The sequence below is a fragment of the Talpa occidentalis genome, unplaced genomic scaffold (assembly GCF_014898055.3).
Source record: "Talpa occidentalis isolate TD23 unplaced genomic scaffold, MPIMG_talOcc4v2.1 talOcc4.11, whole genome shotgun sequence".
NCBI lineage: Eukaryota > Metazoa > Chordata > Mammalia > Eulipotyphla > Talpidae > Talpa > Talpa occidentalis.
In genome coordinates, this window is record NW_023601104.1 from 86,364,542 (window position 1) to 86,390,431 (window position 25,890).

Here is a 25,890-nt window from a genome sequence, read left to right on the forward strand (position 1 = left end):
AAGAGAATGGAGGACACTAAGTAAGATGGAAGGAATAAAATTATGGTTTTTAAGTCTTAAATGTAAACCAACTGAATGTCTTATTATGTTAAATAACAACATACAAAACTATGCTAGAAGTTTTTGAAAGAAAATATAATAAAGCAATAAAGAAAATTTTAAATAAAAGCATAGCATTGACAAGACACACAAATTGATAAGCTGAACTCTGCCAAAATTAAAAACTTCTGCCCATCAAAAGAGACTACTGAGAAATTACTAGGCAAGCCACAAACTAGAAAAAAATATTTAAAATACATGTACCTGACAAATAGTATCCAGATTATACAAGCAAGTCTTACAATTCAATATTAAAAGACATTTTAACAGTAGGCTAAAGAATATACCCTGCATGAAGGAAGATACGTAAGTTGTCAAGAAGCACGTGAAGTGCTCATCTTTATTAATTACCAGAAAAATCTAGATGAACCCCACAAGGAGATACTGGCACACACCTATTCGAGGAGCTAAAATCAAAGACTAACAAAATCAAATGTTAATAAGCATCAGAGCAACCAAACTGTCATACACAGGGAGGGCAGAGGGAGGAAGATGTAACCACTCTGGGACTCATTCTAGAAGTTCCCCATAAAGTTAAACATCACCTACCTAATGAAGCAGCATTTCCATTCTTGAATATTTGCCCAGGAAAGCAATTAAAACATATGTCTACAAAAAGAATTGGACATGAATGTTACAGCAGCTTTTTAACTAAACAAAAACTGGCAATATCAATGTTCATCAACAGAAGAACTGACACATTACAGTTTAGTGACAGAGAATATGACTCATAAAAGAAGAGCAATGAATTACTGATACATACAACATGGATGAACCTTTCTTCCGAGAGAAAGAAGACTGACATGTATTCTAATTACATTCTAGAGATAAGCTAACCTATAATTAAAGAAATCAGAGCCTTGGTATTGCTAGGGAAAGGAGTTAGAGATTGATGGAAAGAGGCACATGCTGGCTCTCTGAGATGTTCTTTAGTGTGTTAAGAATAAGAGCATTTGTTAAGCACATCAAACCATTTCTTCAGATCTGTGTATTATACTATTTATAAATGTTAAATTCCTATGAAATCACATCTATAAAGTAAAGTCACAAGCAAAGGATTATTTGGTAAAGTAGAAGTGACAGTGGTAAGATTAAAATAAACTTAATTTTAAAAGTACTGAACAAAAATAAAATGGTACAAGAGTAACTAAGTCTATGTTCTAGCAACAAGGCAGAGGGCAGAGGCTGCAGCAGCAAGAAGGACATAAAAATATGTGAGTTTCATCATCTTCCAAGAATTCAATAGTTCCATTATTACATTAATAGAACAAAAATGTTTGCACTATAGAGCTTAAAGGAAACTAATAGAATGAAACATTGCTTTCCTATTTATGAAGAAAGCAATCCAAGTCCAGAAAACAAAAGAAACATTAAGAAAGCAAAAAATGGGAAAATAATATGTTGGGTATATGAACTTCTGATGGTCATATCAAATGCATATGGAGTTTGTAATGGGGGAATCAGAAAAATGGAGAGTAGACAATAAAATAGACCAACTCTTGGCTTGTCAAATTAATACAAAACGAAAAAGAAAAAACACACAATAAGAAGTAAATGATTTCAGAAACAGAACGCTTTTTTTGAGCACCATTTCCTCAATCTTGTGTCAGACAACCAAAGCCCAGAGATGGAGAAGGGGAGACATGACGACTAGAGAGCCAGCTTGGAAGTCCTCTCCCTGTCATGCCACCGTGGCTTCCAGTCCAAAGGGGGATCCTCCACCCCTGGATACAGGCAATGAGAATGAGAAGAAAAAGATGGGGAAATTCCTGTGGTGGATTCTATAAGGAGGATCTCAGGTGCCCCTTTGCTGGCACAGCTGTTTGCTGACACCAAGGACCCTCTGGGGTGCACCGGGGTATCAAGCAAGTACAGGCACATTGCTCTTAGGCCATTTCATGCACTGATTAGTCAGACAAGTAGCAGAATAATTCCTGGGCACCAAGCATACCAGGAAGATGAAGACAAAAGAAGATGCCTGCCTAGCAGATCAAGGTGTTCCCAAGGCTTCTAATGTTGACCAGTGATCAAGGGTCAAACCTAACACTGGGTGTCTAGGCAGAGTCCTGTGTGGACATAAGGTCTTAAGGGCTACAAGTATGTACACATAAACCCACACACACAAACACAGGACACAACAACACATCAATCTTCCTAAACATGTACCTGTAGAGTGTGGGTTCCCCAGCCCCTTTGTTCTCGGGATGTTGTCTTGGGGACCAGAGTTGCTGCTGGTCAAGCTAAAGTGTAGAGTCAGGCAGGGGGCCTCTCACCAGGACAAAAGTCTTGGTACGAGCCTATCTGCTGAAAAAGCAGGCAGACATTCTAGCTAGATTAGCACAACCAGCTAGATCACCTTGACAGGAAGTTAAGTGTAAACAGGAACTAGAGATAGGATGTTTTGATCAGCATTAACAATGGAGCAACAGTCCCTATTCACAGTCCCCCCAGGCAACAGTCCCTATTCACACTCCCCCTAGCTTGTGCAAGACTAGTATGCATCCCCAATCCACATCCCCACCTGCACATTCCTCCATACATTCCTCCACAGACTTGCCCACCTTCCCTGAATCCGATACCCCATAAATGTGAGAATGGGGGACAAGGAGGGATGGGGAATGTGCTACATCTCCATAGGTGTGAGCCCATCTAGGTCTTTCTCTCTCACTACTTGGACTTTGAGTTGTTTTTCCTCCATCCTGCACCGCTCCCAATGCCCCACAAGGCAACAGTAGAGAATCCAGCTGAAGGAGGGTCTGAAAAACAATCATTATCATCATACTATAGAAGGATAAAGAAGTAATATCGCTGCATATCTGGTCTTGTGTTGCTCGAGTGTTTCTTCCAACTTCCTATCAATGCTTTCTACTTACAGAAATCTGTTGTGGACAATATTAATTGTTTAATTTAACTCTTTCTGGCAGGAGTTTACAGGTCTGAAACCAAAACACCTGACAACTTCTCTTGCTCCTCCTCTCCCCCACCAAAAACTGTTAAAGTGTGAAGGACAGGGGAGAAAAGAGAAGGGAAAAGGAGAGAAGAGAGGAGCTGCATTTCATCTGAAGACTCAGGTCTGCCTCGGGGACAGCGCGTATTATTATAGCAGCAGGAGTAACTGAGAAGTGGGGAGGCTTCAGGGAACGGAGACAAAGCCTAATAACCTTGTAATCAGATCATCTCAAAGTCAATTCTTAATTTTGCTTGAAGAATTATAAATTTCCACATAAGAAATATGCATAATTTAAAAATTGGAAGTCTGTACTTTTATTCCAATTGGCTTCTACTCATAAAATCATGAGTAGGTTATTGTAAGTCTCGGTACCAAATTAATACCAAAGTCAAAAGTTGAATAATTAATTAGTGTAATTAATACAAAATGAAATGTACATTTATGGTTGATCAAATCTATGAGAAGTCCAGCAAAGTGGTCATCCTTCATGCACAAATAGAACTTTGTTTTGTGCTAACAGCACATATTTTAGAAATGAAAAAGTAGCTTTACTGATGTCAAATAATCCTCCTCATCCACCACCTGTGGATCCAGTTCCTGGTCATAACTAGCAGGGCAGTCCGTCACTTGGTCTACTGTTCCAAACTCAGTTTAAAGGTTTCTATACCTACATATGTAGGGACTGGTTTGTCACAGGACTGATTTATTTCCTGCTCCACCACCTTGATCTGATGAAAAGAATTTTCTTTAATGGACCAAATTTCCTGGAAACACAAAACTATGAACAAATAAAAACACTCCAAGATAAGTGAAAGAAATAATACAGGCTGACTTAAATGCCCAAGATCCAGAATATAACTTGATTCTTAAAGTAAGTACGGGGTGAGATCATCTTGGCCACCAACCCGAGACTCCACCTCTCAGGGGATCAGAAAATCTGGCAGTATTGAGAGGTGATAACTGAGAAGCTTAATTTAGAAATTTAAACAGTTGAGAAAGGGGTAAAGACAATCACTTTTCTGGGTTAGCATGCAGAATGCAGAAAACTGGCCTAGAAAATAAAATTTTAGTTAATAAGGAAGTTTTGCTACAGGAGCTTTTGAAGATAATATTCATCAGAATTCCAACCAATGGAGAATAAAAGGAGACTGTAGAAAAAGAAGGAATTAAAATACTATCAACATCCTTTTTACAAATATACCTGAAAGGATTATAATTTCTGTTCTACAGAACAATACCAACACCCCACAAAGAGCCACCAAATAGAAATACATCCTTCTCTGACCACAGGTTCTCTGTAAATATTAGCCCTGGGTAGTTTTCTGGCTCTAAGGGAGCCTAAGGTATGAAGGGAGATAAAAAAGCAAAAGCAGCAACTCAGTAGTTGTATGCATTCACTTCAAGATGAAGAGTGATTGCTTTACAGACAAAAAAGTAAAGATGCCCATCCAATAAAAACTACAGGGAAAATCCAGACAAGATGAATGTGATTATTGAACTCAAGCTGTTATTTGGCAAAAACTCTCAAATGGAACTTATACACATAAGAACATGGAGAAGACACTCAAGGCATAGCTATTTCCTTCATTCAAATGGAAGTCCTACAATTCTAGGACTTGTAATTGATTCAATACCAACATGAAAGCTGGAAGACTCTTGTTAAGATTACCACCACCCACTTTTGTATGCATGACCTGGATTATTTATTATTTAGAGGGTTGGAAAATAAATATATATGCTTTGAAAATCCAGACTAGCAATTTACAAAGGGTACCATATCCGGCTTCCAGACTAGACATTCTGAATATTGGTTAGGTTAAAAAAAGAGAAGATCTCAATGTAATATTTCACGGTTGTCATAATCTCTTTCAATATCATAGCAGAAAGGAAGGAGGGGGGACGGAAGAGGAGGAGAGTGGGAGAGAGGAAAGGAGGGAAATACAAAAATGAGTTCCCTGCTACCATTATCACCCTTCACAGGGACACACATTCATTCTGGGACATACCCATATCCTATTCTTGCAGCTCAATACCTTGGGGATCCCTGGTATCTGCATTAAAATGCCCAGTGAATATTGAAACTGCATAATCTTACTAGAATGCAAATTCCAAGAAGGCAGGGAACATTTCTATATTTCCCCACTAAATTTCCAAACTTGACACATATCAGATGCTCAATAACTATTTGTTAATTGCATGAATAATCAGCTAAGGAAAGTGTGAATGCAAAATGTACCAAAGCTAAAAGTTTTCATGTTAACAGACAAGGAATTTCATCTGGGTAGCCAGGACTGAGCCATTAGCACTCAGAAAGTTCCTGTGATTTTGGCTAAAGTTGTCCTGAATATATCAAATAAACATTCACAAAATCCTGCTTCTGAGCAAGCAACAAGACAATCTTGTTCCTTGGGCATTGTCAGAGATGCTCTGGAATGCAGTCAACTACCAAACCAAAAGTAGCTTAACCAATAAAGGTACGTCATTTTCTCACATAGCAAGAAGTCTGCAGGTAGATAGATGGTCCAGGTTTGGGGAGACTGTTTAGGAACAATAATGAAGATCTAGATTATTTTCTATCCTTTCTCAAGACTACCCTCCACACACTGGTCCTTCAAATCTACATTTTTACCTCATCCTTTCATGACAGCTGCCATTGCCCCAATCATTAAAATCCTTGCATATCATTTTATGACAGAATAATAGAACCAGCTGAATCATTACCATCTCTTGTTTCACCAGGGAACAAAATTTTTATCAAATTGTTACAGGGCAGGGAGAGGGGCAGCCCAAACCCCACAAACCTGCCTATTCTAAATGGGTTCTGCCATCCGCCGCATTAACACAAATCATATGAGACTTTAATGGGAAAGAACTTTAATACAACTAGGAAACAATACAGGAAAGGCAAAGAATCTTGTTTCTAAATCAAGCATCCAAAGTTACCCGTCCCCTCATGGGTAAAAGTCCACTCAAGCAGGATTGGCCCAGAGCAAGGCCTCGAAGCCTGCCACAGGTCTGAAGCATCTTCCAGTGGGGACACACAGAAAAGGGTCAGAAACAACCAGACAAGCCCTGAAGGAAAAGAGCAAAATCAAAATCCAGATAAAAACCACCATTGTCACCTCCCCACGGGTCTCTCACCCACATCTGTGTCACCCAGTCCACGACCAAAAGACAAGCACAGTTTCTTCACGTGTCTCTAGGCCCCATGTGCCTCCTCCAGGTCTCCTTCTGGATCTCCATCCTGCTTCCTTCCTCAGTCTCCTCTTCAGCTTCTTCTCTCCCTGCTCAGCTCCACCCTCCATTTGGGTGGGGCAGGTAACCTCGAACCTCCCCCTTTCTTGGGGACCACCCTGTTACAAAATTACCACAGAAGATTCTCTCTTAGGCATCATCAGAACCTGTTCTCATACTTAAACCTCAAGAAATCACTAGCAAAGGAAACTGCATTATGCTACCTGCCTTAGACAAAGCATGATACATCCTCCAAGGTTGGGAAGTAGTCCCCACCTTTGGAAGACTGGGGAGGAGGAAAGGAGTTAAACTTTAAAAATAAAGAAGGTAGGGGGGCCTCCCCGGTGGTGCAGCAGTTGAGTGCTGGGTAGCGAAGCTGCCCGCAGCCTCTGCAGGGTCGGGTCGATCCCCGGCCGCCAGGCGAGGGTCCCACGTGGCACGCAGACCCCTCCTGCCGCCCGCTGCTCCCCTCAGCAGTGTACTTCGGTCCTTCTGCCTGCTCTGCTCCCTGCTCTGGCTCTGGCAAATTCTCTCACCCTCCCACGCTTCTGACTGTACCCAGTGCTTGTTTAAATAAATAAATAAATCTTTAAAAAAAAAAAGAAAGAATGTAGGAATCAAGGGTAGATGCACAACAAAGAGTGGCTGCTGGATCCTGCCTTACCTTTTAGAATCTCATGAGACCTGCTGCATATATACTTTGGCTCCTTTTCTCCCTGAAAGATTCCAATGTCTCTTATTTGTCCTTGAGATAGGCTCAGTCTAAGGCTCTCAATATCACCAGAGCCTAATCTACACACATTAGGGAAAGGGAGGAGAGTCTTCTTTGTTTTTTTTTATTTAATATATTTTATTTCATATAATTCTTACATCATTTTTCATTTTTGCACAATGTATGCACTTTCATTTTGGTTATATTCCCCAAACAATTCCACCCCACTTATGAGGGATTACAGTCTTATTTTCTAATGCACACACGCGCGCGCGTACCCCCACACACACACACACACACACAGGTTTACACCAACAGCTATCTTTATGGCTGAACTTAGAAAATTGCATTGCACTCTAACAGAGAAGGCTTCCCTTTTTACATACTTACTCATCTATTGTCAGGCCATGGGATGGCTTCAGTCTATCTACCCAGGGACTTCCCATCAATCAGCACCACTGAAAAGAATCACGATTTCATTCAAATAAATGCTAACTATCCCAAAGCTAACAAAGGGTAGAATTAAATCCAATTCTGACTTCCTCTCCTCTACTTTGCAAAGAGCTGTTTCCACTGGTGTCCACCACCCTGGAAGCTCTCATTTGCTCTGAACGTCATTAGACTGCAGCTATCGGCTAATGAGGCAGTGTTTGGAAGCAGTCTGAACTACTTCAGCACATCCAAGTTAAAATAAGGCAAATTAGTAGTGAAATCAAATTGGTTTAAACTGTGAAGTGTAAAAACTATTCCCTTGAAAAGTAGTATTGGTTCAAATTGCTGCACTGGGACATTGGGGATGATTTCAACTTGCAAGAGAAAAATGGTACTTTTAATGAATTTCATCCTTTCGAAGGTAGTACATCGTAACTATCCTGAAGTCCAAAGATTTTATTCACTGAAGAAAAAAAAAACACCCAGAGAAGAGTACATGGCTGCTCTTTCCACAAAGACCAAATTCATTGTCCAAACTGAGCCATTTTAAGGAGACAAAGGGGGCTATTAATGACTACATGGACACATTAGGTGTAAAACTTGGTGCATGGGCACCTTCACTGTCTAACAACTATAGGAAGGTGTAAAAGCTTGATGGGCGAAGCAGAAAGCTAGGAATCAACTTTTTCAGCACATTCTGAAGGGAGGAGAAGGGGTCCTCCCTGGTGGCGTAGGGGTAAAGACGCAACTATGAAGCAATCCGCAGCCACTGCAGCGTGAGTTTGATTCCCGGCCAGGGAGCAACCCACATGGTGCAGCAGACCTCTCCTGACTCGCCAGCTGCTCCCCTTAGCAGTGTATTTCAGTCAATCTGTCTGTTCTGTTCCCCACTCTCTCTCTGGTGAATCCTTTCATCCCCCACACCTCTGGCCTGTACCCCGGCTCTTGTATGCATAAATAAATAAATCTCTAAAGGGAGGAGAAGGAACTTAAGTACCTAATTACATGCTGCTGGAGTGAAGGAAAATTAAGCTTCTCCACTTTCCCCTCTCCCACCCAAGCACAAAATATCCAGCTTTTCTCTCAAGCAAATGCAGGATCAATATTACCAGAGTTACCAAAAAAAAAAAAAATCCTTCTTTAGATACAGGGATTTGAAGATTTGGAGTCTGAATCTGGTCCACAAGTGTGTTGTGTTGTGTTACTTCAGGGGTGTTTTGGTCTGGTTTTGTTTTTTTCTTTAATTTGAATGATTTGTCAATATAGAAAGAAAAACTGGAATCTTTCAGTTACACAGTTGCATTTGCAGCTTCTCTTGAACAATGACAACTGTCATGAAGATGGAGATTGTAAAGGGTGGGTATCTTGGAGGTACTCTCAGGAGAGACACTTCTGAGAGAGCAATGAAGGTAGAATTTCACAGCGGGAAAAGCTGATGTGAAATACATTTGCCTTTAAGACCTCAGGCAACCTTATGGGTTGCTCTGGAGAGGAGATGAGTCTTCAGAATAGTCTCACATTGAGTCACAAGGGCCAGGTCTTTGTATCCCCTCGTTGGTGCAACTTAGGTCAGGTACTTCCTGGTAGCTGGGGGGAATGCTCTGTGAGGAATACAGGTGTAAACCAGTAACAGCCACTATTTCCAGGAGATGGAAACATTGTCCCTGAGGATGAGGGTTTGAGAAGAGTGTTACAATATACAGGACCATCTTCCTAATATTAGGCTTGCCCTGTCCAGCTCACCAAGCCCCCCACCCACCCACTTCACTCATTTCCTGGGTCTCCAAAACCATGAGTGTTCACAGGCCCATCTCTAAATGGATCCACCACTGTTTCTCATTCTGTACATGTTTTCATGAACACCAGTCACTCCTGGTGAGTGTCTCCAAGTCCCCTCCTCTTTGCCTACTTCGTTATTCCTCATATTTATGTTTCCTCGCTCTTTGAGATCTCCATGTTCACTCTATAGCTCAACTTTCATTGTCATTTAGCCCCGTGAATCTTCATTTGTGTGTTGTGCTATTCCTCAGCTGCTCTTTCTCTGCTAATTGACCCTCTGGTCTCATACTCCAAGGATGCAATTAAGGGGGTCCAGGTTTTCGGGACTAAATCATCAGTTCCACCTCTCACCCTCTCCCCCTGGAAGGTGAAGAAAATAAGTATTTTCCAGGTAATTAAAAGCTACTTTCTCCATTATTCTAACTGTTTGTTCCAGGTCATAAGTCTGGAGTAGTGCCTACTCATCAGGCTGGCCTTGGACTTGATGCAGGGAGTGGGTATTGGTTAATAAGTAGGGCCTTTGAGTCATATGCACATTGACCTCCCAGTTGGGCCCAAACAGGTCACTGTTTCCATCCACTGGTGAGACATAATTCAATTATGTCTACAATTATGTTCTAACTGTGCCAGTTAGAAGTGTGTGGCATTTCACAAATGGCCAACAGGAATATCAAAAACTGTTCAACATCACTTGTAATCAGGGAAATGAAAATCAAAACTACCATGAGATACCATCTCACACCAGTGAGAATGGCACATATCAAAAAAACTAGCGACAACAAATGTTGGTGAGGTTGTGGAGAAAAAAGGAACTCTCCTGCACTGTTGGTGGGAGTGCAAACTGGTCCAACCACTATGGAGAGCTGTGTGGAGATTTCTGGACCTACTAAACATAGAGCTTCCATATGATCCAGCAATTCCACTCCTAGGTATTTACCCAAAGGACACAGAAACATCAGTTCCAAAGAGCACCTGCATCCCTATGTTTATAGCAGCACTGTTTACAATAGCTAAGCTTTGAAACAACCCAAATGCCCAAAAATAGATGACTGGATCAAGAAGATGTGGTACATATACACCATGGAATATTACTCAGCATTCAAAAAAGATAAACACATGCAATTTGCAGCAACATGGATGGCGCTAGAAGGGATCATGCTCAGCGAAATAAGCCAGAAAGAAAAAGAAGAATACCTGAGGGTCTCACTCATAGCAGAAATCTAGAAAACTTAAATAAGAGACCAGGAAAAAGAATAACTATAAGAAAGTAAAAATCAAAATCAACAAACAACTATGAACCAGAGACACTATGGGGGTTGGGGGGTGGGGAAAGGAGTGATTGGGGTCAAAATAAGGGGGTTGCAATTGTATGGGGAATATAAAAATAAAATTTAAATTTTAAAAATAAAGTGTGTGGCATTTCATTTCTCCTTAGCTCCCTAAAACTTGAGAGAACAAAGCAATCAGAAATCCCTGCTCTATCAGAGGCAATCTGAGACATTAGAAAAGTAATTGTTCTTCCTCTTCCCAGGGAAGGTGGTGAAGGTCACCTAACAAGTCACCTAGAGGTTTCACAGTGGTCACCGCCATGGCCATGATCCAGCCACGTCTCCCCTCCATAACGCACAGGCTGGTGTCAGGGTTGACATAGAACTTTTCAAAAACCCTCAATTTTCCTCATTAGGAAGAAAAGGGCCACTGATTTGTGTCCCTGCAAGGAAATTTTTCAGCTCTCCTGTTTGAAATTAGCTTTTTTAGAAGGAGTTGAAGAGAAAGCAAAATGTCCACTTTCTAGCTATACAGATATTTCAGGACTCCAGCTTTACACATCTCGCTACCTTGAACAATGTACTATAAACAAGAGACATCATCTGAACATGTGCTGTTAAAGCTTTTTATTTTATCAAATGATAAAAGTTGTTTAAAGTTGTGTATGTATGTGACAGAAAAAAATATCATAATAGGAAGCCTGTCCAACCAAAAACCTATTTTCTTTCCTTAAATTGTATTATCTGGGCCTCCCCTGGTGGTGTAGGTGGGTGAGCACAGCACTGTGAAGCTGTCCACAGCCTCTGCAGCGCGGGTTCGATCCCGGCCGGCCAGCGAGAATCCCACATGGCGCGCAGACCTCTCCTGTCTTGCCCGCTGCTCCCCTCAGCAGTGTATTTCAGTCAATCTGCCTGTTCTGTTCCCTGCTCTGTTTCTGGTGAATCCTCTCACCCTCCCGCACATCTGGCCTGTACCCCGGTTCTTGTATGTATGAATAAATAAATCTTAAAAAAAATAATAAATAAAAATAAATAGTATTATCTTTCATTAAAACACTGGTTTAGCACCTGTATGGGATTTAGGAGTACAGGTTCACCCCTCCTTGGATGTGTGTGACCACACTAACCACCAAAGCACCTATAATCCTCTATCACAGTCCTCTGGGCCCTCTGTCCCCCTTCTGTCTTCTCTAGCCTCAATTCTATAATCATATTTCTAGGATTATAGGATTTGTTTGATTTAGTTTTGTCTGTTCCTTTGTTTTATTTCTTTATATTCCACATATGAGTGAAATCACTTGGCATGGCTTTCTCCCTCAGACTTATTTCATTTAACACAATTCCCTCTAGCTCCACCCATGTTGTCACAAATGAAAAAGTTCATTTTTTTAATAGCTGAGTAGTATTCCACTGTGTTTATATATCACACCTCTTAAACCACTTATCTATTGTTGGGCACTTAGTTTGTTCCCATATCTTGGCTATTGCAAATAATGCTGCAATGAACATAGGAGTGCGTGTGTACCTTCAAAATAGTGGGGTTTACATCCTGTGGGTAGATACCTAGCAGATTTGTTTTTAATCTGAGAAACCTCCATACTGATTTTCGTAGGGACTGGACCAGTTTATATCCCTACCAACAGCAGGGTTCCTTTTTCTCTATACCCTTGCAACAAACTTATTCTCTTAGGGGCACCTCCAACTGCACTAATATTTAATGGGTAAGAGTCACTATTCTGATCTGTAATTCTTAAAATTCTGCAAGACTCAAGCAATTAAGTCTTCCTCTCTGGTCTGACCAAAGCAGCCCCATAATATACCAACTCAACTCATAAAATATTATATTAATTGGATTGTGTGTTTCCAGGATGGGAAGCTTAAAAACCAACTCCAAGCTAGATATCATGCAAAGCAGGAAAATCACAGGATGGGTCTTGTGGGTGGATCAACCATTTGGCTATTTAACATTGGATTAATTCCTCTCTGTTAGTTCACACTTCTCCTTGCCAAAATGGTTCCAGAACCTGGACCCATGCATTCACACCCATAAACACACACACACACGCATCCATGCTGTCATTCATCAGGAAAAGTCTTCACCTTGGCCTGTCTAACATTTTCTGGGCTTCCACCCAAGAAAAAAACTGAACTCCACTTCTAACAGCAGGACTTCTTCACACTTATGCAGAAGCTAAACATCATACAGTTTATGGTATGAGCTTTAAAAAAAAAAAATTATTGTGCTTTCCTAACTAAAGGGAAAGAAAGGTCAATATAAATATTGAGAGAGATAAAGCTACTTCTGGCAGCCAGGCAGAGTGAAAGATCAGCAAAATAACAGGCTCTTATTTGCTTAGTACCCACTATGTTCTAGATACTTAGTTTTGGTTTTCCCATTTCAAAAGAATTTCTCCTTTTCTTTTTGTTTTTTGGTATATGATGTTCTATACCTGATCACACATCAGCACTTTGCTTTTTCTAAGAGAGGCATGAATCTAAGAGTCCACTAAAACTAATGTCTCTGCCTCAATTTGCCTTATTGGGTCAGAAGAATGAATTCCAAACGCTATAAACAGAAAAAAAGAAGAGAACATTGTAGAATTTTTCAGGATAGGAAATTTGTACACACATTTCCAAGCAGAAAAAAAAAAGGAATTGTTGGTGTATTCTCTCTTGTGCCAATCATAAGATAATGCAGTCTTTTTCTAGCAGGATTTCTCATATCTGGTTCTGATTTAGCATAAATCAGACTTCTGGCAGGAAACTAGTCTATGGACAAGAAATGAGTCTGTGAGAAGACTGGATCACTATAATAATTAATCTCATTCAACTAGTATAAGGTTTATAAAGAAAGCTACAACTCAAAGCAATTATTTGTAATCTAAGGAGAGAAGCTAAGAGATTGAAATATGGAATGACTAATTTCTGTAATTTATCAAGCATAATACAGTATTAGATACTGCTTGAAGCATGTCAAAAATACTTACTTAATCTTAAAATTAATACTAATATCTTATTTCTCATCTGATAGGTGAGGAAATTGAGAACAGAAAGATGAATAAATTGCCCAGTGACTCACAGCTGCTAAGTGTGGCCTGAGCTCAGAACTAAGCACAAAGCCTCAGAATCCATACTCTCAATCACTGTGTGATCTAGTCTCTGTTCTGAGATAACGGTGCTATGTAGAACAGACCAATGAGTACACAAAATTCTAGACATATAGGTCTGCATATTTAATTGACAGTCTATGGACGGAAGTAGAGACCGGAAAACCAGGACAACTAGCTTAAGAAAGAAGCCTGGCAACCCTGGAAATAAAAAGCAAGTGTGAGACTCCCCCATGAAATTAACAACGCATTATTCAAAGACACAGGAAGCCTGAATGAGAACATGTTCACTGCTCTGGTTTCCAGGTTTCATGAACAAAGAAGACTTGAATAAAGCTTAGAAAGGGTGAAGAGATGGGTGACCTTACATTTACAGATAAGCAAGGAAGGTGAGAATCCCTCAGGCTAGAGAAACAGAGAGGGTAGGAATTAAAACTCAATGCTATGAATACATCGCCATGTAAGTGAAAATGCTCTATCCTCAAGAGTACTAGTTTAATTCATGACAAAACCCAAAACTATAAAGAAGATTTAATAAAAGAAGTCTAAAAAGAAGAGTTAGATTCATGAGCTAAAGATGAGTTACTAAAAGAAGCTGGTGCCTTGTAAACAGCCCCTCTACATCTCACTGCACTCTAGCCTTTGTAAGTCTAAGATGAAAATGTCTGTCATTCCATGAATTCATTATCTGCTTCATTTAGAATCTCCTTTGTGACCCCTTGGGTCCCATACTAGACTGTACGCATCCTGAAAATACAATTCATATCGCTAAATATCTGTGTTCTACTTAGCATGTTCAGGCATATGAATACATACATATATAATGTATATAGTGTATATGTATATATGTATCATATATGTGTAATGCTCAATCATTTAAAACAGGGAATGAAATCCCAACTCAGAGTTAAAACATATGATCTACATTTAGAAATATGAACTTCAGTTTTGACTTAACTACTAATTTTCAGGTGTTGGGAAAGTGGAAATTTCCACTGCCCCCTCCAGGTTCTTACTGGGTTCAATGAGAAATCAAGCAAACACCCAAGAGTTTAGTAGAAGAAAAAAATTTAATTATATATGTATGGGGAACTATCTAGATGTGAAGCAAAATGAGGATATATATCCTAAGCTAAGGAATGGGATAGGTCTGGGACTTCAAGGAGAAGGAGGGGACTCACAAGGAAAGGGTGACTCGTATGACAAATACCAGGTGCCCTGTAATTAGATGTTTTCTCTACATATAGGTTTCCACAATAGAAAGGTTATTTCTTGTTTAAAAAAAAAAAAAAAACTAAGCCTGGTTAATGCCCCAATTTTCATTCTTCTCAGTGGTTATAGGAGTGGTAAATTTCTCATGAGCCTGCAAGGGTTTGATTGGCCTCAACTTGAGATAATCTTCATACCAAGTGGCACATCTTGGGAAGGCCTGCTCTAAACATCTAGGAAAGACCTATATACTTCCCCTGAAATGCAGGTTTTCTTACTTCCTACCAAACTTAACTCTCTCTTAACCACGAGCATCAAATACTTGGTAGATTACCCATAGGGCCAGAGACAAGAAAGATTTGAAATTTTAAACGTTCTATCATAATATCAAATAGTATTTGAACAGGTCTGCCAAATTCTAAAATTCCAATTATTTCAGCTTCACCATGCAGCCTCTTTTAGAATCTCATTACCCTAGTCCTCCAATGAGTGTCTAAGCCAGGTCTTTTCTCACCAAACTGTCTGCCCCTCTTCCAACAAAGTGCCACGTACTGCTCTGCAAGGGAATAAGGTAGAAAAGAAGACAGGTTGAAACAATGAGACCATAATGCCACTTGTGCTGATAAGAGTCAGCACAACTGACTATACAAATGTGAGATTGTTATCCTTGGAAAGACCTGCTGCAAGATTGCAGCCATCTCTGCAAATATTATAGCTTATTCTAAACACCAGCTTTTATTCTAGGATCTGGATTCTAACATGTTAAGTAGAGTATCCCTACAGGATCAGTCCTCATTAAAAACCATGCACACCAGGTCTCTAATAAGCATGCCTGGTACACAACATTATACATGCTTTTCACAACTCATTGCTGGGAGAATTAAGAGCGTCCTCTGACTCCACTGGGGATGTTGCTTGGCCCCACTTGCCTTGTCCCTTTGCTTGTTTTGCTTTGTATTCGTCCACTGTGATAAATCCTAGCCATATACTAAGTCCTGGGTCCTAGTAGCAAATTATTAAAACAGGAGGTGTTTTTGGAAGAGACCCCCAACACACTACTCAATGCAGCTCTGCTAAAATGTTCTTGGGGAAGAAAAAGGGTTAAAGAATGAATTAAAGTTTGCAGACTCTCTGGAGATTCCTAGGTATGCTGCCCCCTTTCCAAGCCTTGTTGTGGAATTCTATTGCCCACACTATGCTATCTAATGTGTTTTAGGGGAAAAAAATATCCTATTATCCTCAAAAACATTATACATTTTCTTAGCTATAGCGTAAGGTTTTGCTGGCACTCTGAAATGGTCAGAAACCATGGGTATAGAGCCGCCTCCAGGATCCATCCTTAAACAGACAGGCAATGTGAATGCTCTCAAAACAGCTTCACCGTGTGTACAAACCATGGCATCCTTTGGGATGGAAAAGCTCTCCAAGAACAAAAGATGATTTGCCTGAGTTTTGTTCTCAAAATAGACATGCTTTTGATGAAAATACGGCCTTTCTTGCTGACAAAATATTTCAGAATTTCCTTTTACTCCACTCCTATGATAAAATAAGCAGCTATCTGGATTTGCTTTTCTAATGACATTTAAAGACATATGGGGCCATCACCAATATCTCAAATCATTGGATTGAGAGCAAGGCAAGGTAACAAGCATGCCTGCATCAAAGAATGCTAGAAAGAATAAAACTATCTTCACAAGGAAAGGGAAACTCTAGAAACTTTTTCCACGCAAGTATTAGATTGCAAGAAGCAAACAGATAAAAGAAAAGTCTATAATCTGAGTTCAATTTTCTTGATGAGTGCTAAGTTAGTTGTTTTGTGGAGGTTTTTTTAATCGTTTTTCTGCAAAGCAATAAGGTTTGCATGGATTTTATCCAAACCAAGCTAGAGAAGTAGTGCTTTCACATCTATTGCCAGATTAAATCCTTGCCTAATAAATGAGTTTTGTGAATCTTGACTGCAGCAATTTACTCCAGAGAATTTCCTGCTGTCAGTTTCTCTGGAGTGGGGAAATTGGGTGGGGGGAGAGGGAGCCGGGTAGGGGGCTGGGTTTATTACTCCCAATATGCTCTGTGCTGTTGTGCCTGCCTGTGCATATGCCTGGGACTCACGGCATATGGCCCAGGGGCTGCCAGTGGCCCGCTTAGCAGCTGTCTCTAGCATATTTTGACATAAAAGCCATTATATTTTTGGCTGGCTAATTGCTTTTTATTAAACAATTGTTGGAAGTTGGCTGATAACTTTTATGAATTTAAAATGAAAGCCTCGCTGAGAACTTCTGAAAGCAAATAGTGCTTGGTCCACCTGGGAAAATTTGAAAGGGCTGGCATTCCATCTGCCAAACAGAACCCATCACAGGCACAGCAACTGATAATGGGGGGGACAGTGTCCATTTCTTATAGTGCTAGCTTCTCCTGGAAGGTTGATGCAACTCTGGGAAAGGACAAACAAAACGGTACCCTCTTTAAGGTCTGAAGGGAAAGACAGATTCTTTTTTTAAATCTATCAACAGGGAAGTTCTCTCCATTAATCTAGTAAAGAAAGAAAACACTTGTATTACTAAATAAACATTAGATCACAATGTGATCTGCATCCACGCAATCCACTAGAAGATTGCAAAGACACAAAGAAATCTACCCTTTTCTAGAGCCAAGCAGGTATAGTCTATTACATACTTGTTTTCAAGACAAGTCCTAAGGAGTTCTCAAGCAATAGGGCTGGAGAATACCAACTTTCACACAGAGTGCATCCTAACTTTACCTAGTGATCGGGGTGACCATCTAAGTTACATAAGTGACTTCATCCAAAAGGAGGAGAGATCTTGATGACAAGAGATGACTTTACAAGTTGGAACAGGTACCCCCTAAAGTTAGGTCCCTGCCTACCCAGCGAAACCTGGAGGCAGGATGCCATCTGCCCTGATAGCTATGTCTCTAAGAAAGACACTGTGGGTCACACAAGAAAGACTTATTTAGTTTCTAAAAAAATACATTTCAAAGAGACAGACATAGTACTTACATTTAGTTATTTTAAGGTAAATGTTTTGACATGGATAGAAAGAAGGAAGGCTCTTCACCTACTTGGCAGGGAGAATTAAGTCTCTTATTTTTCAATCTTATTTGTCCTTACACATCATAGTCCAATGACATGGGTTAGGGTTTCTCTAGGCATCTATGCTCTGCTTCTTACCCTCAAACCAATGAAGGCAAAATTAAGTGCAAAGAATTATTTTGCTAGCTTTTATATGTAAGAACTTAAAGAAAAAGACCAAAAAAAGGGCAGGGAGGGATAAAAGAAGTGACGGGAAAAGTATAAAAATAAAATGGAAATTACGTAGTAGGTTTTGGATTTTTGCTAAGTTATTTAACAGTTATTAAATATATCTCTGTTGTAGAGAAGAGAATTGGGCTCTCAAAGAAAAAAATGGAGAAGTAAAGGTTCCAACTCTGTCAACTTCCTTTATCCCCAGGCTGCACAGACTCTGCCCTTGACTCCAGTCCGAGTTCCCATTATTGCTGGTTACAAGTTAAAGCAGGAGAGACCATCTAAAAGATTTCAGAGGGCCTCCCTGGTGGTGCAAGGGTTAAGACGCAGCCTATGAGGCAAATCCGCAGCCACTGCAGCACAAGTTTGATTCCTGGCCAGGGAGCTACACACATGGTGCAGCAGACCTCTCCTGTCGCGCCTGCTGCTCCCCTCAGCAGTGTACTTTGGTCAATCTGTCTGTTCTGTTCCCCACTCTGTCTCTGGTGAATCCTCTCACCCCACACACACCTCTGGCCTATACTCCAGCTCTTGCATAAATAAATAAATCTTAAATAAATAAAAGATTTTGGAGCTATTTGCCACCAATCCAAAAAAGTTCTTCAAACTACAGATTCTTTGGGTTCATCACTGCAGATATGCTGAACTTTCCATTTCCAGAAGACACAAACTTTATTTTCAACACACACACACACTGGGAACCCTCTACCTAAACCATTTTCACCCCTGTGCCCTCCCCATCCCCATCTCTTCCCCTAGTTAAGAACACTTCATCCTTCTGGTCTGAGCTTCAGTGCCATCCCCTCTGCAGTGCCACAGGTGAGGCCCTCCTCCTGCATGCTGCCAGGGCCCCCATGCATCCCTTCCTCAAACACCTCACACCTGCACTCATGACAAAGGCAGATCCAAGGGCAACCAGGAAGTAACACAAATGAATGAGCCTGGGAGGTGTGGTGTGCTGTGCATGAGGGAGGAGAGCTGAGAACAATGTTGCACAAAAATGCCCCAGTAAGGCATTCAACTTTTTTTTTTTTTTTTGAGAATGGTCATATATTTTTATGTAAAGAATTTAATAAGCAAGGCATCCCTGGTGGTGCAAGGGGCTAAGTAGCGCACTATGAAGCAATCCACAGCCTCTGCAACACGAGTTAGATCCCAGGCAGCTAGGGAGCAACCCACATGGTGCAGCAGACCTCTCCTGTCTGGCCAGCTGCTCACCTCAGCAGTGTATTTCAGTCAGTCTGTCTGTTCTGCTCCCCACTCTGTCTCTGGTAAGTATTCTCACCCCTCCATCTCTGGCCTGTACCCCAGTTCTTGTATGCATAAATAAATCTTTAAAAAAAGAATTTAATAAGCAGTATACAATCCAAAGTTTCATCAGTGTATAAAAATGGAAGATACACTGATGCTTAATTTAAAAAAGAATATAAACCTTTATCAATATGATCTTTAATACCAGGACTGGAAAAATGATTTTAGAGAATCCCACTTTCGGTAGGAGAGAGGGAAAAAAAGGGAAACCTCTTAGTCAACTGTCTTCTAAAACATGCACTGGTCAAAAAACTTTGTTGGTCAAATTCATCTAAGTGGTTGTAGAACTATGGTGGAGAAGGGAGAGGCAAAGGCCAAATCATGCAGCAGAGTCAAGGGACAGATTTTATTGTGGAGATCTGCAAACTGAGGCTCATCAGAAAGAAGTCTGTTGTCCCACTTTTTCAAATCATTTCTCAGAGAGCATGCCTGGGTGAGGGGGAAAGATTTCTGTTCCTGGAAGGGCAGTGCCCTCTTACTATTCTACCTTCTTACGAAGCTAGAAGAGCCTTGTCATTAGGAGAACACACAGATAGGAAGAAAATCCCAGGTGATAGGAAGTAGAGGTAGTTCCAGCTCTGAAAAGAACTGCCAGCCCCTGGACAATAGACTGTTGGAATATAGGGATCTCTATCCCATAAGAAGTTGTGGCTTGGCATGGTAACCACTCGCCCACCCCTCCAACCCCCTCCCCCCCCATGAAGGAGATGCCTTTTTACAAGCACCATGAACCCCTGGGATCATCTGTCCATCAATCTTCCTCATCTCTCTTCCACATTGGGCCACTGGTCACAATGCTGCTTGCTCTCTCCTCCTTACCAGATTGCATTACATAGTTATATTCCTGGAGCCTCACTCAGTGCCTGGTATATAGCAGGAGCTTAAAAATGAATGTGTGGAATAAGTGCACTATTCTTTGATACATAAACAAGTAAGCCAGGATTGCCATCTAGATGTCCTAGTCTCTCAAAGAATTGTCCACTGAAAATTATAATGCAGGAAGCAGCAATGAAAGCGCTCTCTATCAGCTGGCTGTTATGATTTCCTCCACCCTTGTCCTTTTAGTCAAGCCTCCTCTATTCTCCAGGGCTTCGCTCCACCTCATTAATGTTAATATCTTAGCTAACCTTTCCTCAGCTCTCCGCAGTGATGGGACTTCTATCCCACTGCCTAATCACTCTTCCTCTTCATCTTTCAAAACGTCCATCCTAAACTTTTTCCTCTTTTGCTTCAGGCCATTTCATGCCTCTTCTGAGACTTAATCATCTTTCTCTTTGCCTGGTTTAGCTCAAAGAAGTAGACTGAAAAATGCAGAAGGGCTTTAGAAAATAAAAGAAATCCTGTATCGGGCACATGCTTACAACCAGCAAAAGGTTCATGCATCACTATCTCCTCTTTCCACGGGGAGTGGAGGTTCTCCTGGTGGAGGATTTGATGTCAAGTCACGGCAGAGGGATGAATAGATCTGCGTGCCAACCAGATCCCAAAATAAAATTAGAACTAAGAGGCTGCAATTTCTTCTTGTACCTACACTGCTTGCAAAAGACGAGCATTTCCTATCAAGGTCACTCTCTCTTCAGATCAATAAGCGAAGGAGAGCTCAGATTTTAAGGGTCCTTTTGTATAGTTAAGACCACAAGGGAAGCCTAAGGGGGCGAGAGGGTTAAGACCTGGAGTTCAGAGACATTTAGATCACAGATGCTTGTAGATATGAAACAGGAGCCTTCAGCTTCCTCAGGCTGCACCTGTATAAGGGCTATTTGAGTCTCGAAAAAACTATCAAGCAAACCGTCAAAACAGGACCACGACCATTACCTCAACCAGGTGCCACCATTACCAAGCAGTTTGCAGCACCCAGAGGCACTTGACAATGAAGCTGAATAGGGAAAGCAATCAGATGTGACAATTTCAGTCAGAGAACAGCGTCAGATTGCTCACCCTCTGATTAACTGCTCACAAGATGAAGTTCTAACTTTATATTCCATTCCTCACTCTGAGTCATGATTGCCCTGTAAAATGTCCTTATCAAGCAAGAGGGGGGGGGAAATTAATAAGCTCAAAGGAATGACAGGGATTACTTCAGCAAAAGAAAGAAGGCAAGAAAATAATTTCTCAGATATAACCATTAAGTCTAGGAAGGAGCTGGAGAGCAGATAGTGACCTTCTTCATGACACTGGAAATGTGTGAGCCTCAAGAAGAGAAGACCAGGCCAGCAAGCAGCAATCAAGGGAGCAGAAGGACCGATAGAATCAGAAAACGAACAGTTACTCTCATTTTTGTCTAAAAAGTCCACTTCAATAATCTTGATAAACTGTAAATAGGAGGAAGCCGTGGGCATATGCTATGTCTCCTGTATTTATTCTTGTTTTTCTCTTTCCCAAAAGAACACAAAAGGTTGCACTCTGAGCTCACCTTCAAGAAATGCAACATGAAAAGGCAATTTCAGGATGGCGGGGCCTGGCTCCTGACATCTGATAGACAGCCTAAATGCATTGCAGCTTATCAGCCCCGGTCACTCTCGCATGCCTCATTTTTCTTTATTCCCCAATGCAGCCATCTTTTGCTCTTCCTCAACTCCCTGATTCCCACCTCACTCATGGAAGATTTAAAAAGAAAAACGTGTTTTTTATTAAAGTCATATACAAAGCATCCCTGTGTCCCTGGCCCCTCTGGCATGTGTACATATTGGTTTGCTTTGTTTAGGAAGAGAAATTGGTAGCATAATTTACACCCTATCTAGACGCCAAGATAAGCAAACTCTGTATCTTCCCGTGTGCTGCTTACACAGGAACTATGACTTGTTTTCATTCTTTGGGCCCTTTAAATGAAAACAGCTTCAAAATGTGTTTTAAGAATGTTATCTAGATCTACAGAAAAATATTCCAACATGAACAAAATTCGACAAGGTTGAGAAAAGAAATGAAAACAATGGGCAAGGTGCTCCAAAAGGAAAGTAAAATGGGGATCTAATGAGATTACCCAAATTACTCAGAACAGACAGCAAGCTGGGATGGTGCAAGATGGAAGATAAGGCTTCATGAATTAGCTCATTTAGATATATACATCAAATGTAAAAGGGAGAAAGGGAAACAAAACCCACCCCCACCAAACTAATAAACTGTGCCTAAAGATACATGCATTTCCGGGACCTCCCCTGGTGGCACAGTGTTTGAGTGCTGGGCTGCAAAGCTGCCTGCAGCCTCTGCAGCACCAGTTCGATCCCCGGCCACCGGCGAGGGTCCCACATGGCACGCAGACCTCTCCTGCCACGCCCGCTGCTCCCCTCAGCAGTGTATGTTGTCAGTCTGCCTGTTCTGTTCCCCACTCTGGCTCTGGTGAATTCTCTCACCCTCCCGTGCTTCTGACTGTACCCACTGCTTGTATAAATAAATAAAATTTAAAAAATAAATAAAAATTAAATAAAAATAAAAATAATTTTAAAAAAAGATATATGCATTTCTGACTCTCGGACTTGGGTTAACTGACATGACAGCAACAAAAAGCAATATTTTACTCAGTGTTAATTCAAATAGATATTGTATTATTGTTCACTCCTTTATTCCCAAGATAGTGAGAGGAAGCAGCAGCATATACCATAGGTGTTAAGAGGACACCACTAGAAATAAAGCACTAAGACACGGTCATTTACTGGATTTCTAAACTTGGACTTTGTAAACTGGCCTCTCCAAGCCTCAGTTTCCACATGTAAGATTAGATAATAAGAATTCCTACCTCCTAAAATGTGGCCAGAATGAAGTCATTTAATCCCGGCAGGCCCTCTGCAGAGCTCCTGGGACACAGACAGGCCCCCATGTACACCCCACCATGCAGAGAGGGCCAGCTGTCGTCAGTATTACTAGCACTTCTAAGTTCAAAAGTCTGGATGAGACCAGCACATCAAGGGCCAATTGCATAAACAAACCGTCATAAAGAGCAGGAACATGCACCTAGCGGTGTGGACATGCTAAAGGAGAAAAGTGTCTTTCAGACTTAAGACTTAAGTGTCCACATTCTGGGCAACACTCTTTTTCTACACAAAATTTGCTAAACAAAGAATTACTTCTCACAGATCCACCGTGTGTATAGAAACAGACTATTTCAGCAACATCATCAGGTAATGAGCCATTTGTTGCATAAATGAATTTTCTAAATGTGAAGAGGTGAAACTGTTGAGAGCCAGAAATAGAGAATCAGTTGGGGGGAGGGGGAGGACAGTTTTAATGAAAGCCATTTTTTAAAGGCAATAAATACTCACGTGGGTCCTAAAATGTAACCTTTCCTGAATGACATGTCACTGATAGCAATGTGAGCTATGGCTCCACGCTGGCTGCTATTTTCCCTAAATAGAAATGTCCTCACTGCACGGTGGCATGGAGTGTAAAGCACTCTCTGCCTGACTGATAGACTTTTTGGATTCTGTCAATGACATGTGGTTCTTCTGCCCCCATCCCCTGCCCCAAGCCTCCCAATCTCAGGTCTATCTGTTTAGGCAGTGTTTACTGAGCATCACGTATTGGGGCCTGTGCAGAGAAAACAAAGATTAAGAATAGCACCAAAACTGCCCTAAAGGAGACAAAGTCTGAGGATCTGCAAAGTTGGTTATGATCTTACTCTGTGATGTGCGTGCTTCTTTCTTATTTCTCTCCCTTCCTCGCACCTCCCACTCTCCCTTGCTTCTGCTGAAGGCAAGGAAACCAATTAGCCAAACTGGTTAAAATTATGTTTTTAATGGAGGCAAGCGCACTAAAAGTCAGGGGTTCTCCTTTTAGGAAAACACATCTGATTTATTTTTAATGACCTTGATGCATCAGTTCAGGTGTTCAGTAGCCATTTGTTTTTTGCACTGTTTTCTCTGCTATTCCAAATAGATAGTTGCCATTACCTCTGGATAAGGGAGGATTATAATAAATAAGTGTGTATTACAGTAAATAACAAGCCAATGCAGGTAACCAACACTCCAAATGATAGTGTATCATAAAGGCTGAATTTAAGTGTGGGTGGCACTTTCCTAGCAGCTTTACCAACAAAGACTATCCTTCAAATTCCTATCTTACAAACTGGTATCTAAATTTACAATAGTCATTTGTTACAGATATCTCTCTCTCTCTCTCTCTCTCTCTCTCTCTCTCTCTCTCTCTCTCTCTCTCGCTCTCTCTCACACACACACACATTTTTTAAACATTAGCACTTGAGGGAAGAAAAAAGTACTTCAAATAATAAGTACATCATACTAGCTCATTCATTCCTTAAGAGGCTGAAGATACAAATAGGTAAAAAAAATAACTTGAGGATTGAGAGCAAGATGTCAATGGATCTAATTTGTTGAATCTCTCCATAACAAACACAAAAATGAAAATAAACATGGACAATGCAGTTAGGAAGTTCAACAAACCAAAAAAAAAATAATCATAGATTTTCTTGAAAACATTTTTTCCTCATTTTAAAACTAACTTAAAAGGAAACTGGGGGGGCGGAGCAACATGGCGGCGAGGAGACGCTGCGAGTAAGATCTCCCATTAAAAAAAGTTAATAGGGAGGAAAAGCGGCAGGTCCCAGTGAGAACTGGGACACGGAAGATAAACAGACGACTCCAGCAAACTGCCCGAAGAAGAAAGTGGCCATAAAAGAGGACTAGAAGGGAGGAAAGCGCAGAACCCTGCTCCCCTCCCCCGCCCACAGAGGCGGCACTCTCCGACCTGCAGAGAGGAGGAAAACAACAAACCAAAACGGCCCGCAAGAACAAACGACGCAGCAAGCGGGACTGGGAGTGGAAAGGAACTATTGCAGCCACCACACCCCGTGAACGGGAGCTGTGGAGAACCCTGCAGGATTCGCCACGGCGATAGGCGAACGGCTCCCGGGCGCCATTAGAGAAGAACAAAGACCCCGGGAGACGCGTACACAGCCCGGGCTGCCGGTAAGCTGGCGCGGAAAAGCAGCGCGCTTGGCGCGCTTGAAAAGCAAACGTGGATCGCGGCTGCCCAGGTCCCCGTGCCTGCGACCTAGGATTGCGGGGAGACGCGCGGAGGCCCTCACTGAGTGAGCAGGAACCAGGCGCCCAGGCACGGGAGCGGGTGCAAAAGGCGCCATTCCCGCGCCACTGAACTGGGCTACAGCCCGCGTCCTGGAACTGAGGGCTTTGGAACTGAGACCCGGGGCACGAAATTCGGGGCATGGGTTCTCCACGACGGTGGGACACAATGCAGACACAGCACCCCAAAGCCGTTGAGGTGTACCCTACCATTCCCGCTCTGTTTCCTGTCCCACGGGGTGGGGGGAGGCAAAAAACAGCTCCCCCAAGGACAATAGGAGACATCTCTGGCGCCACCTAGCGACCAGAAAAAAAAAAGTCACTAACCCCCCATAGAACAGGAAATTTCTTAAGACTGCTTGAAAAGGACAGAAGGCTTCTGGAGGACCCAGTGGCAAGCTGGGAAGTTAGCCCATGCCAGGCCCCTTCCGACCAGCAGTCTGAGCCCACAGAGGGAGCAGGCACCCACGTCCGGGGCAGACCGGGTGCGCAGAA